This window comes from Gopherus flavomarginatus, chromosome 1 (assembly GCF_025201925.1).
Source record: "Gopherus flavomarginatus isolate rGopFla2 chromosome 1, rGopFla2.mat.asm, whole genome shotgun sequence".
NCBI lineage: Eukaryota > Metazoa > Chordata > Testudines > Testudinidae > Gopherus > Gopherus flavomarginatus.
In genome coordinates this window covers 66,423,655-66,437,153 of record NC_066617.1, presented here as the reverse complement: position 1 = coordinate 66,437,153, position 13,499 = coordinate 66,423,655, and the positions used below count along the sequence as shown (strand labels likewise).

At 43.6% G+C, this 13,499-nt stretch overlaps 1 pseudogene; it reads right to left on the bottom strand.

Annotated features, from left to right (window-relative positions):
- Positions 1-519: 519 nt before the first annotated feature.
- LOC127040742 (uncharacterized) lies at positions 520-13,153 on the bottom strand (annotated as a pseudogene).
- Between the last annotated feature and the right edge of the window lie 346 nt (positions 13,154-13,499).

The window sequence follows — 13,499 nt, the reverse complement described above, 5'->3', positions numbered from 1 at the left end:
TGCTCTTAAGGGCAAATGAGCACCCTACTGCTTTCCAAAATATAGGTAGGTGGTTTGAAGAACATGACTACAACGAACATGACATGTACACTTAAAGCAACCTCTAAGTCTCACTGAGGTCTAGGCCCCATGGAGATTAGCCTATATTCAAGCAGTCAGAGGAAAGCTTAACTTCTACATCTGCCTGTGCAACTTCACATCTTACACAATCCCGTATTACTGGATTTCAACCTTCATTTAAAGTGGATAATTGTTTCAGTATAATTCCTCTGCAGCCAGAGCCAAAATGGAGCATTATCTGATCTAAGTTCTAGCTGAAATACTTGTACAATGTTGGAGGAAAGTTCAATATTAAGGTAGGGTGCAGAAGAGCTGTATTTCTGAAAATGCTTTGAAGTCGTTTGAAGAAACACCACTGTTTTTCTTTCCATGTACGTGAGTTGAGTTAGGTATGCTTACAATATACCTAAGTTTTGTGTATTAGTTTAGCACCCCAAGAAATGGCTGTTCTGTATTACCTCAGTGTATTTTCCCATTGTTCTCAAAGACATCCCTCATGGCCCGTCATGCTACCATCAGGGTCATGAAAACTCTCTACAGTTTCTCCTTGGTCATTAAGTCATGTTTATGTAGAAAGATGTGCCAGAGTGATACTGGAGTAACCTGTAAAAATGTAAGAAGGCACTGGTTATTTCAGAACATGTTCCATTAAAGGAAAATTGGTATTAATAGCAGGGGGATTTATGTAGGTACAGCTCTCACCGTGCAGATTTGCCACTTGCCAGATAACATTACTCTTGTGGGCAGATGCAAATAAACCAACAGCTAAAGCACACTAACTACTTTCACTCAACTGTTTCTGCCACAGCTGGATGTCCGATAGCTCTATGGTAAGTAACAGGTTGGTAACTCCTGAAATACAGCCACTGCCTTAGCATCTCAGGAAAGGGTGGGCAGTGGTGGAGATAATTATAAATTGCCAAAAAGGACTTACTCTATAATGAGAGAGAGACTGCGGTCCCAGGGGAGCCATACCTGAAGTTGCTCAATTAGGGCAAACTACAGAGAATGGGGCAGACAGTCCCCAAAGCTGATGGGTATTCCAATACAGTACTGAGATTTACCAAGGCAGCACAAGACAGCTTCTATACCACCTTACTGGTTAACCAGAAAACAGCCTGGTTGCCCTTTAGCAACCCAGCCACCCAAGTCACATATGATTAAGATTACTGCAAATTGTATTCATCATATAAAAAAGTTCTACCACTCCCAAAGGATTGGGCACATTACCTCCCAAGTTGATGAATATTTCAAATCTTACCAAAATGCATGCTTACAGCTAATTCTTAACTAAACTAAAAATTTAAGAAGAGAGTATTGGTTAAAAGATCATGAACATGAATAGAGTTTTGAGACCAGTTTCATAGTAGTGATGGCAAGCTTTGTAGTTACAAAGAGTTATTTCACAATTAATCCATAGGCTATATAGTCCAATGTTCATATCCAGGTGGGACTGGATCTCTCAGTCTTATGACTCAAGTTTCCCCTGCATAAAGAGTTAAGCAGATCTGAGATGAAAGGATCAGGTCTCAAGAGTCTTTCTATACAGTTTTCTGGCAGCCTCTTCACCATACAGTCCTGGGTGAACAATAGAAATAGGGTACTTTCAAAAGCCTAAACATCACCAGTAATTATTATATATGGATTAAATTAAGGAAATTTAGCCATTAAGCAGTTTGTCACAAACTTTAAAGAGACAGATAATGACATTATTTCACTCAAGATTCATCTAAATGTTAATATTCCCTTTTGATAGCTGAATCAATAGCTATAGTAAGAAACAGAAACTCCATTTATATGGCTAATATCTAACAAGACACAAGTAAACATACAATTAGCATCACCTCTAATTCGCTAATAATACAGGTTTGCATTTCAAAGTTCTAGCCCATCTAACATGGAATGGCTCTATTACCATTTACATACTTTTCCAAAATGCTCTAAAGGTTGACTCTGGGTCATTTAGCTTGCGAGCTGCTTAACCCTTTTTGGCCATCTGTCACAATGTGGACTTGCTAAAGCAGAGTTGAAATCACTTACCAGTCCCAATCAAAATTATGTATCAAGTACGAGGAAAGAAAAGATGAGCTCAAATTTCCCTAAGCAACTTGCTTAATCTCAGCCAACTGCAGGGTGGTAATTTTACTCTGAGAGAAAGATTGTGCAGGCAAATAATGGCACTCCAATAGTAAAATCCCAGCTGGGTGTCATAGTTAAAGACTTCTACAACTGCCTTAGAATAGAAGTAATCAAAATGCAGAAGGAAGCATACTTAGGATATGTCTATACTACCCGCCAGATCGGTGGGCAGTGACTGATCCGACGCAATAAATCGACCCCCTGAGCACTCTCCTGTCAACTCCTGTACTCCAGCGCTGCAAGAGGCTCAGGCAGAGTCGACGGGGTAGTGGCAGCAGTCAACTTACCGGTGAAGACACTGCGGTGAGTAGATGTAAGTACATCGATTTCAGCTACATTACTCACATAACTGAAGTTGCGTAACTTAGATTGACACATTCCCCCCCCCACCCCCGCCAGTGTAGACCAAGCCTTAGACTATAAGTGCTTTTGAATGGGGACCATGTTTGTATGGCAACTCATACAATGGGGTCCATGATGTCTTGTCTACACTAAGGGATTGCTGCTATAGTTATACTGGTAAGCTGTAGTGGTTCACCTTCCTAGGTCAGACATTGCTTATACCAACAACAGTGCTTTTGCCAGCATCATTTACATCAATTCCCTGGCCAAAAAAGCCATACTGCCAACATCACTTCTTTGCTAGTAGAACTGTTTATACTACTGCTTACAGCAGCATAGCAAAGCCCATTTAAAACAAAAGACAATAGCCCGAACCAACAGTTCTCCAGAATAAGTTTTAGGTATAGGTCAGGCCTGAGATTTGAACATGCTACTGCAGTACTACTATTACTCAATGTCAGATTTAATTCACCTTTGCAATAAGTCTCTTCAGGGATAAGATCCTAAAGCATTCAGAAAAGGAGCAAAAGAAACTAGGAAAGCAAGGAGTAAATATTCTCAGTCTGTATGCGCCTTTTTTTGATAGTCTGATGTTAGGTGGATTGCCAGGTAGGTTTCAGACCAGCACTAGATCCACTCAGCCAATAGCTGCCAAAAAAAATGAATTCATATTTTTACATCTGTTTAGGTACAGCAGCCGTTGAGAAACACAGGCAGTGAAACAGTACAGTATATCAGTTGCTGTACAATTCACAAGAGGATTTTCAAATTGTAGAGGAAGGGGCTTCATCAGAACCAGCAAATCTGTTTGAACAAAGGGGATACTAGTTATTGGCTATCCATCACGATGCTAACTGCATACAATTTACATAACTTAAATCTCTTCCTCAGAACAGCACCTTATAGTGGCTCCAGGTAGGGAAAACTACTTGCAGAACTCAACACATTCTTTGTAAAATGAGAGCTCTGCCCTAGCATGTTAAAATTACCTCTAATGTTGTATGAGATGACAAATTCAAGAGTAGGAACTGCTGTACTAAGGTATCCTTTTAATCCCACTTCTCCTCCCCCCCTGCCCATACAATGTTTTTAAAAATGGAAAACCATGGTAAATTAAACATCTTAATTTGAAGAATGGGATATTTGGCTAATAATGCTAATCACACAAATGTTTCCACTTTCTGAGGGCAGCTTTAGGAAGTCCAGAGGTGCAAGTATTTATAAGGAAGGATTATTTAAGCAGGACAATTGCAGTAAGGTTTGATGAAATTAGGAACCAACGTACAGTAGCCTTATACGAGCAAGCATCTATAAAAACTTTATACTGGGTGGAGTGGCTTTCCACCTCCACTTAAAGCATACTTCCATTTCAATTTTAACTAAACCTCAAGCTTTGGCCTTCAAAAAAGTTAAACACTTCCAATATTATCATTTTTAAATGGACAGTTTCAGCTAAAGCATTAGAAAATTATGCTTGTGACTAGAAATTAAATCAACAAGTCAACAGCCTAACCTGATTTGCAATGTTTTAATTCCAGGAGGGAAAATTGAGGTTTTACATACGGGATAATTCTGCATGTGCTTGTTTCTGTGATTAATATGTAGTCTTCAGCTGGAGACAATGCATTTGCCATGTACAGGCCACCAAGCAGCGTTCTGGCTGTTCTTGTGACAGGGTCATAGGCCAGCAGACATCCAAGATGGTTAGTTTCTATGACCGTAACCAAAACAAGTCATTAAAAAATGAAAGGACTTAGTAATTGAATCCAGATTTCTTTTGAAATATCTAGCTAACACAAAATAGGCAGCAGTTGTTTTAACAATTTAGTTAAAAGCAGACCTTACACATAGTACCACCATCTTAATATAAAAGACATGTTTGCCACACTGCTCTGTTCACTGTTTATTTCAGTGACTATCCAGGGTTGTACACCTGGCTGATCACAGCCCTCAGGAAGTGAGAGGGAAGCCTCTCTGCTTCCTCTACAAGCCAGAGGAAAAAGTTTGGCAGTAAAGCCCTGAATCAGAACTCTGAGGCATATCCTGCTTTGCCAAGCTGCTTGAAACCTCTCCCTCAAGCCAGGCAAATCAGGAAACGGCATCACACCTGCTTGTCATGGCAAATAAAGATTTGACATTTCACTTCAAAATACCCCACATAATTTAAGCAAGCTTCCTTTATTAAATGATCTGCATGACAAATTTAGATTGTTTTAATTGTAAACTCCACAAGGCAGGGGCTGCTTTTATGTCTATCTCTGTGTTGCCAAGCCCTTTGTCAGCATTTAAATAAGGATGAGACTACGCTATGCTATAGGACTGCAGCACTGATGAGTTAAGGACTATTAAATTCCATCACTTGATTTCCAATCTCTAAGAGGAATCTTCAGATCATAAAAAGCTCTTTGGATTCCCTGCACCCCAATATTTCTCTGATTTAAATTGCCAGTCATTAAGTTCTCAGATCCTTGCAGCCAAGGAAGACTGGATAAGACTCTTTTGAAAGTTCATTAACATCACTTCCCTAAGTGGCCAGTGAGGAATCTATAGAGCAATGCAGCATGTTCCCCACCTCCAGGGCTGAACATATAGTCTCTACAACTTACTTAGTTCAAACCAGCCACACAAGCAAGAGACCAAAACTGGAAATCAAAGCTGTTTCTTCCGGGTGGTAGTTCAGATACCACCAGCACCAAATGAAGCTTTAAATATATTTAATCACCCCTACAACTGGCTAAGGAGAGCATCTCACGTCATATCTGCAATGTTCCTATTTGCTACTTCAATTAGTGAAATAAATGGTCCTGTTACATGATACTTCTAGTCCATTCAAAAACCTAAAAGGAATTCCATCTACACTGGATTAACAAAAACACCCAATGATCAAATGCAATGGACAAAATCAAAGTCAGAAAGTGTACCTGATCTATCTTTTAGATGAAACTACCCACTTTCACTCATCCCATCAATCAGCTTTCTGAAACTATCCTGAAACATATAATATGTGATAGAAAGTAAAAACACAATATTTGCAGTGTAGTATCCCTGTTGGTCCCAGGCTATTACAGAGACAGGGTGAAGGAGGGAATATCTTTTATTGGACCTACTTCTGTTGGGGAAAGAGAGAAGCACTCATAGGGTGTATCTACACTGCAAAGAAAAAGTCACAGCACTGCATTTCAGAGCCTGGGTCAGTTGATTTGACCTTGCAGGCAGGGCCGACTCCAGGCCACAGTGTGCCAAGCACGTGCTTGGGGCGGCATGCCGTGGGGGGCGCTCTGCCAGTTGCCGAGAGGGCGGCAGGCAGCTGCAGTGGACCTGCCGCAGGCGTCCCTGCGGACGGTCTGCTGGTCCCAGGGCTCCGGTGGAGCATCTGCAGGCACGCCTGCGGCAGGTCCACCGGAGCTGCGGGACCAGCTGACCCTCCGCAGGGACACCTGCGGCAGGTCCACCGCAGCCGCGGGACCGGCAAGCGCCCCCTGAGGCATGCCGCTGTGCTTGGGGCAGCGAAATTGTTAGAGCTGGCCCTGCTTGCAGGGCTAAAAATAGCAGTGCATATGTTCCCACTTGCGCTGGAACCCGGGCTTCAAAACTCCCTCCCCTCGCTGGGTTTCCGAGCTGTGAGGAAACACTTTTCACAAAATTATCTCTCCGCACCTGACCTCTCAATACTCATCCTCAAAGGAAACCTGCACAACAACTTCAAAAAGTGAGCCTGAGAGTGTAAATTCATAACTTTGCTGAACACTAAAATCATGGCATGGAATGCCAAATTTTATATAATTAATGTCACAAAATGTTAGTTTTTAATTAAAAGAAACAAACATGAAATAATTGTCTCCTCATTTAGCATCTTGGTCTCCCTCAAATACTTCTTACTGAATCATTTTAAGCACTACATGCCTATGAGTCATTAACACATTGGGCTAAAAACTGGGACCAAGAAACTATATTCATAAGGCCGATATTCTTAGAAGTCAGATGTATCTTCAATTATAAAATAGTGCTGCTATATTCTGAGAATTTTCTTTTAGGAGAGAAGCTGAATAGCTCCAGTACCACATTTTTCCAAACTTCCTCCAAAGGTCAGAGGGGCATTCTGGAGGTGAAAGATAGGTGTCTAAGAAACTGATCAGTTGCTGTCAGTGAGGATGCATCTCTGTGACCTTTCACATGGATTTAGCACCAGTGGAGCTCCAATGATGCTAGCAATGTTGGAAGCACTAATGTAGCTCAAGAAAAAAGTGTTTTATCAGTGCATCATTTAACTCTGCACTTACAGCAATGCTGGACAAACTGTGCAAAAAGTCAAAATATAGACAAGACCTCAGTCTCTGCAGACATTTTAACAGTGCAGAAATTGTTGTAGTCCTCTGTACGCTAATAGTTAAACAGTTTTCAGCACTGGTTCAAGGAACAACCAATGAAAACAACAATTATTGGTGTAGATAGGAATGGAGGTTGTCCATAACTCTGAAATGTTTGGAATTGTGAACAAAGCACAGTTCGGGCTCCAGATCCAACGCTGAAACTCCAGGCCAGGCTTCAGCAGCAGCTTCCTTCCCTGGGTCCCACTGAGTTTACAAGCTTGTCCTCCTCCCAGCCGGTGGGGGTGGGGTGAGGTGCCTGGGAGTGTGTAAACAGCACATCCGTCTCTGGGGGTGGGGAGGAGGAAGGGGTGAAAGTGGCGCAGACCCCAGTGATGCTCCTGCTCTGCTGACTCCGGCTACCTTGGACTGGCAGCCCCAGTGTCTTCACCTTCTAGCTGTAGGTGGCTGCCCTGTGCATGGGGGTGAGGTAGGGACAGAGAGCCCACATGTGCCTACCTTTAAGATGCAATACAAGCACAGTACAGTATTTGCTTTTGGGGGGTGGGGGGTCTCTGCTGCTGCCTGATTGGTTACTTCCAGTTTCACATGGTCAATCCGTAACCCTGGTGTTCATATCTTTGAAGTTCTACTGTAGTTCTCTTTTCTAAATCCAGAACGCTCTTGTTTCAGTCACCATATGGATTTCAAACAAACAAACAACTAGAAATACTCCAGATTTGAACAACTTTGAAATTTCTGAAAGTTCAGATCCAAACTTCATGGCTCGCCATATTCTAAAAGTGGCCCAAATTAAAATCCCACCTTTGAATGCCCTTGGGCTTTAGGAAGTAATGTCCAAACTGCAGCTCAACATTATATCAACACCACCACCACCACCACCACCGCCCCCCCGCCAAATCCCTGGTTATTAAGAATATAGGGCGCATTGAAGCCAATGAATGTTCAATCAGGCCCAGGCCCAGTATTGCAAATATGATGTTGGTCTCTAAGTATTAGAATTTCTTGCTCCTTTAGTCCATGTACTAACAGTTAGGGCAAAAAGCAGGCCAAATCTAATTCCCTAAGTCAGCAGAGTGGGGTTTTCTCTCCTGTCCATGGATTGACTCTATACAGACCAAAATAAAATCTGCCACAATCAAGTAACCATCCTGATACATTTACTCCATGAGGCCAGCCACACACAAGTTCATTGTCTGGAAATCCTGAGGAAAAAAAGGAGAAGTTACAGAACCAGTGGGTTCAGAAACCAACGATGCAGTGGCACACAGATAGAAAAGCGTTAACATGAGTATCACCTCCCTCAATAACTCAGATCCTTGCAAGGATTCTCTGGTACCCCCTCAAAGGTAACCTACAAAGGAAAAAAAAATTGTTCTGTGCCCTTTTTGCTTCTTTATAAAGACAGGCTGAAAAACATTCTTTTTGTTTTGTCTGCCTCATTTTTATGGGCTTTGTCCCCCCACCATTTAAAAAAATGCAGGACTCCCTCATTCTTCCAGGAAGAGTTTATGGATGACTGAAGAATTGTTATAATTATAGTACCAGAAAGATCATGCAAGTGAAGCTGTGAAACGAACAAAAAATGATCTCTCAGACTGTTTAAAACTCTTTTTTGTTAATAGCTGTTTAATTCAAATCCCCAAGAAAATCTTGGAGAAAAGTTGCCTTTGTTAAAGATTCAACTAATACTCCTCTTCAATTAAGGGGTACAAAGCCCTACAAGTCACATATAAGACTTCCAGCACATCCTTCAGCAAACAGGAAACACCAGATTGGACATTCTCAATTATTTCTAAAGTAAAAACACAAGCATCCCCTCTGAGGATCATTACCTTGTTGTGGTGGAGGGGCTTAGGGGCTTCCATGTTTCAACAAACCCCAGGGCTATGTCGTCTGGAGCCTAGTGCTCCTGGTAGGGTCACCCTAAGCGAATAGGTCTGGGGGGAGGTTCCAGACTAAAAATAAAAAAAAGATCCCCCTCAAAACTCTCATGAAAGCCCAAAAATGACCATGTGAACCTCCCCTGGACTAGGGATACTGGGGCCTACCTGGGGAGTGGTGTCAGGTAAGCATCTGGTGGTCGGGCTACCCATATAACCTAGCCTGGCCCAGCCTGAAAAGGAGATTTGGACCCATCTCGTGGGCTTACCACCTGCGAGGCGAAGGGTGAGGGTTGGGTGCGATGCCAGAATGTCAGCAGGAGAGACGGACCATGACAAACTGGCCCTCTGCAATGGAAACTGACTTTAGGGACGTGGAATGTCACTTAGCTGGCAGGAAAGGAGCCAGAGTTAGTGGAAATGTACCGATTAGATACAGTCGGCTTCACCTCCACACATAGCATTGGCTGTCTGTGGAAACAAACTTCTCTATGGAGGGTGGTCTCTCCTACTCAGAAGTGGCCCTGTGTGAGAGGCCCCAGACAGGTGTAGGGGTACTCACAAGTCCCTGACTGGGTGATGTGCAGTTGGAGTTTGTCCCAATTGAGGAGAGGGTACCCTTGATGAGACTTTGGGTATCAGAGAGGAAAACCTTGACAGTTGTTTGCACCTATGCACCTAACAGTAGTTCAGAGTCCTCAGCCTATCTGGAGACAGTGGGATTGGTGCTCAATAGAGCACCCCCTACAGACTCTGTAGTTCTACTGAGAGACTTCAACGCTCATGTGGGAAACGATGAAGATACCTGGAGGGGAGTGATCAAGAGGGCCTCTCTGGTCTGGACCTGAGAGGTGAATTGTTATTGGACTTCTGTGCTAGTCATGAATTGTCCATAACAAATACCATGTTCGAACACAAGGTTGCTCATAAGTGTACTTGGTACCAGAACACCTTAGGCTGAAGACTGATGATTGAATTTATAGTCATCTTGTCAGACCTAAGGCTGTATGTTCTGGACACTAAGGTGAAGAGAGGGGCAGAGCTGGCAGCCAATCACCACCTGGTGGTGAGTTGGAGCCGATGCATGGGATGCTGGCCTGGTAGACACGGGAGGTCCAAACAATCAGTGTGAGTCGCCTGAGAACATCTCGTGGAGGACCCTGTGCAGAAAGACTTCTTCCGGAGGTGGGAATTGAACTTCTCCTGCATTCCAGGTGAGGTCTTAGATATTGAGTCCAAGTGGACCATGTTGAGGGTCTCAATCGTTAAGGCAGCCTTGAAAAGCTGTGGCCTGAAGGTGGTTGGTGCTCATCATGGTGGCAACTCTAGGACCTGCTGGTGGATTCACTCCAGTGGTAAGGGAAACTGTCAAGTTAAAGAAGGAGGCCTCCGAGCAATGCTTGCAAACTGGACTCCTGATATGGCTGAGAGGTACTGGCTGGCTAAGAGGGCTGCGGCTGAGGCAGTCATTGAAGCGAAAGCCCATGCTTGGAGGAGTTTGGAGAGACTATGGAGGAGGAGTTTGGAGAGACTATGGAGAATGACTACCAGATGGCCTCAAAGGTGTTCTGGCAAACCATTCATTGCCTTAGGAGGGGTCAGCGAGACGTTGCCCAGGCTGTACTCAGCAAAGGTGGTGAAACACTGACCTCAACTGAGAAGATCATACAGAGGTGGAAGGAGTAATGAGGATACCAGACTTGTCTCTGCCAAGTTGTCGCAATCAAAATGACCTTGGCCATGTCCTGCTTGATCCTGTTGAGAAAAGAACAATGACACTGGTGGGTCAGTGTAAAGAAGGACCTTCGTTCATGAAATGAGGAAGGCATCTACTGGTGACTGAAGATCAAACCTCTTGAGCAAAACTCTTGCACCATGCATTGGCTGCGATGGCAAAAAGGTCCACTTCTAGAAATCCCCAGATTAGAAATATGTTGTTGAGGACTCATGAATACAACTGTCACTTGGAATGCTGGGAGAAGTGTCTGATGAGGTCATCAGCTATAGTGTTTGGTGCACCCAGAAGGTGAGAAGCTGAGATGACTATCTGGTTGGCTGTGCACCAGTCCAGAACCCAAACTGTTTGTTGAGCCTGGGCTTGTAATAAGGTTCTGTAGATTTATAAGTCTGAACACAGGTAGCTAAGCTCTGGTTTACACAGGCTCTAGAGCAACTCTTATGAAATCTATCCATTGAACTAGGATCAAAATAGACTTTGAGATTGATCTGGAGGCCTAAATTGTAGAACAAGGACATTGTCATTTGTACAGCTGATAGAACCTCTTGAGTAGCCAATCATCAAGATAGGCGAAAACAGTTATGCCTAGATGACGCAGATGAGCAGCTACAACTGCCATGACCTTTGAGAATATTCTTGAGGCAGAGGAGGGGCCAAAAGGGAGCACTCAGTATTGGAAGTGGTTGTGGTTGACTGTGAATCGAAGGAACCTCTTGTGAGAGGGGTGAATTACAATGTGGAAGGTTGAGAGTTGCAAACAATCCCCAGAATCTAGAGGGGAAATTACAGCTGCAAGTGTCACTATCCTGAATGGTTTCATGTAGTTATTGAGACATCCGAGATCTAATATTGGCTCCATCCTGTTATTTGGGGGACAAGAAAGTACTCGGAATAGAACCCTTTTTCCCTTGAGTTGAAGCAGAACTGGTTCTACTGCCCCTAAATGTAGGGAGGGTCCTCTACACTAGCCTGTACCTTCCTAGAAAAAACAGACAGCTGGAGCCAAGATTCTTATTGCATCACGATTGCAGTGAATATGAATCAGACTGCAAAGTCGGCTGCATCACGAAGGCCTGTAAAGATGTCTTTGTTAACATCTGACCCTCATTTATGATGGTCTTAAATTGTTCATGATGTTCCTTTGGCAAATATTCACTAAAAGTGTTAAACTTATTATAGTTTAGATAGTCATATTTTGACATGAGTGCTTGATGGTTTGCTATTCTAAATTGTAATGTTGCAGAGAAATAGCTTTTGCAACCAAAAATATCAAAAGGACTTCTGGGTTTTTGCTTGGTGGGTTAAGCTTTGTGTTATGCTGCCTCATTAACTGTATCTACAACCAAGTAATTCGGTGATGGATGTGAATAAAAATTCCAAATCCTTGGCTGGGACACAGTATTTATTGTCAGCATGTTTGCGAGTTGTGGGTGCCGTAGCCAGTGTTTGCCAGATGGTCCTGTCTGGCTCTAAAAGAGCCTCATTAACCGGTAGTGCCATACGTGTTGAAGCTGAGGTGTGTAAAAAGTCTAGGAGTTTATGACAGGAGACCATGTCTTCCTCAAGAGGAATCTGAAGCATATCCATGATTCACTTCATCGGTTCCTGGAATTGCCTGAAGTCATCTGCCCTGGAAGATGGTGGAGTCATTACAGTCTCATCTAGCAATGATGACGGTGTTACTTCCTTGTCAGCCTTTCCCTCTCGTTCATCAAAGGTCTCCTCTACCAGTTCTAGCTGGAGAAGAGGGAGTGAAGGTACAGGAGAGCAAGAATGTCTGTGCTCCCTGTGGGTAAAACTCCGAACCCTCAGAAATTGTTGGTGGTATAGGGTCCCTGGAGATAGCCCCTGTTGGTCACCCCACCTGGTCAGAGGTCGAGGTTGCCTATCCTCCCTTCTCTAAGCATGTAGAGGACAATAACATTCCATTGAATATACAGAAGATCCATAAACAAAGAGTTGTGAGTCAGAGTCAGAATTTCCTTCATTATAGGCCATGGAAAGTGATAAGTGCTTTCCCCGGATGGTAAGAGTCGGGGAATCAGGGTGTCTCAATAAGAAAAGTGCGATCACTGACCTAGAGGATCTCAGTACTGAAAGATGCATGGAACCAGACAGCAGAGGAGACTGTTTTGCTGGGTACAAAGAGGTCTTTTGAGTACCAGAACTCCTGAGATACCAGCAGAACGATGTAGGTTGACATCGATACTGATATAGATACCTGGCTAGTATGCACTATGAGGTGGACCTGCGCAGGCATAGACTCAAATGCAGCAGTCCAGGATGCCAAAGTAAGTACCCAGGGCACTGAGAAGCCAGATAGTGCTGATCACTTCATCATAAAACGTCTGCTAATACAGCTGTGACCACCTGAAGCAGAGGTGGTCTTTGGTACCAGCTCTTTTTTTTGGAAGAGGCATGGCTCTTAGAAGCCACGTTAAACATCCCCAAGATACCAGATGCTTTTGGGGAGCCTCATTAATACTGCCCTTGGGGCCTGAGGTCTCCAGTGACCAAGACCTCTTTGAAGGCGATCCAATGGTTATGCTCCTCTTGACATTACTATCAGCTTTAAATTTGAGGCTGCCAGTACCATAGGCATTGGTGTAAATGTCTCGACTCCCGAGGCTTTCATTGACTGGCACCTCGAGGGTAGCGATCATCTTGTCCTTTGCTGCTCTTGGTGATTGGGACCTGACAGCAGATGGAGTAACAGCAGTTTTAGCCACTGAAGCTCTTAGTGACTGAGATCTAAAGGTGGACAGGCACTATATACACAGTGGTTCTCATAACTCTAGTCAGACTCAGACTCATAGAATTTAGGGTCAGAAGGGACCAATATGATCATCTAGTTTGACCTCCTGCACAAAGCAGGCCACAGAACCCTACCCATCCACTTCTATAACAAACTCCTAACCTATGTCCAAGTTATTGAAGTCTTCAAATTGTGGTTTGAAGACCTCAAGCTGCAGAGAATCCACCAGCAAGTGACCCATGCCCCACGCTGCA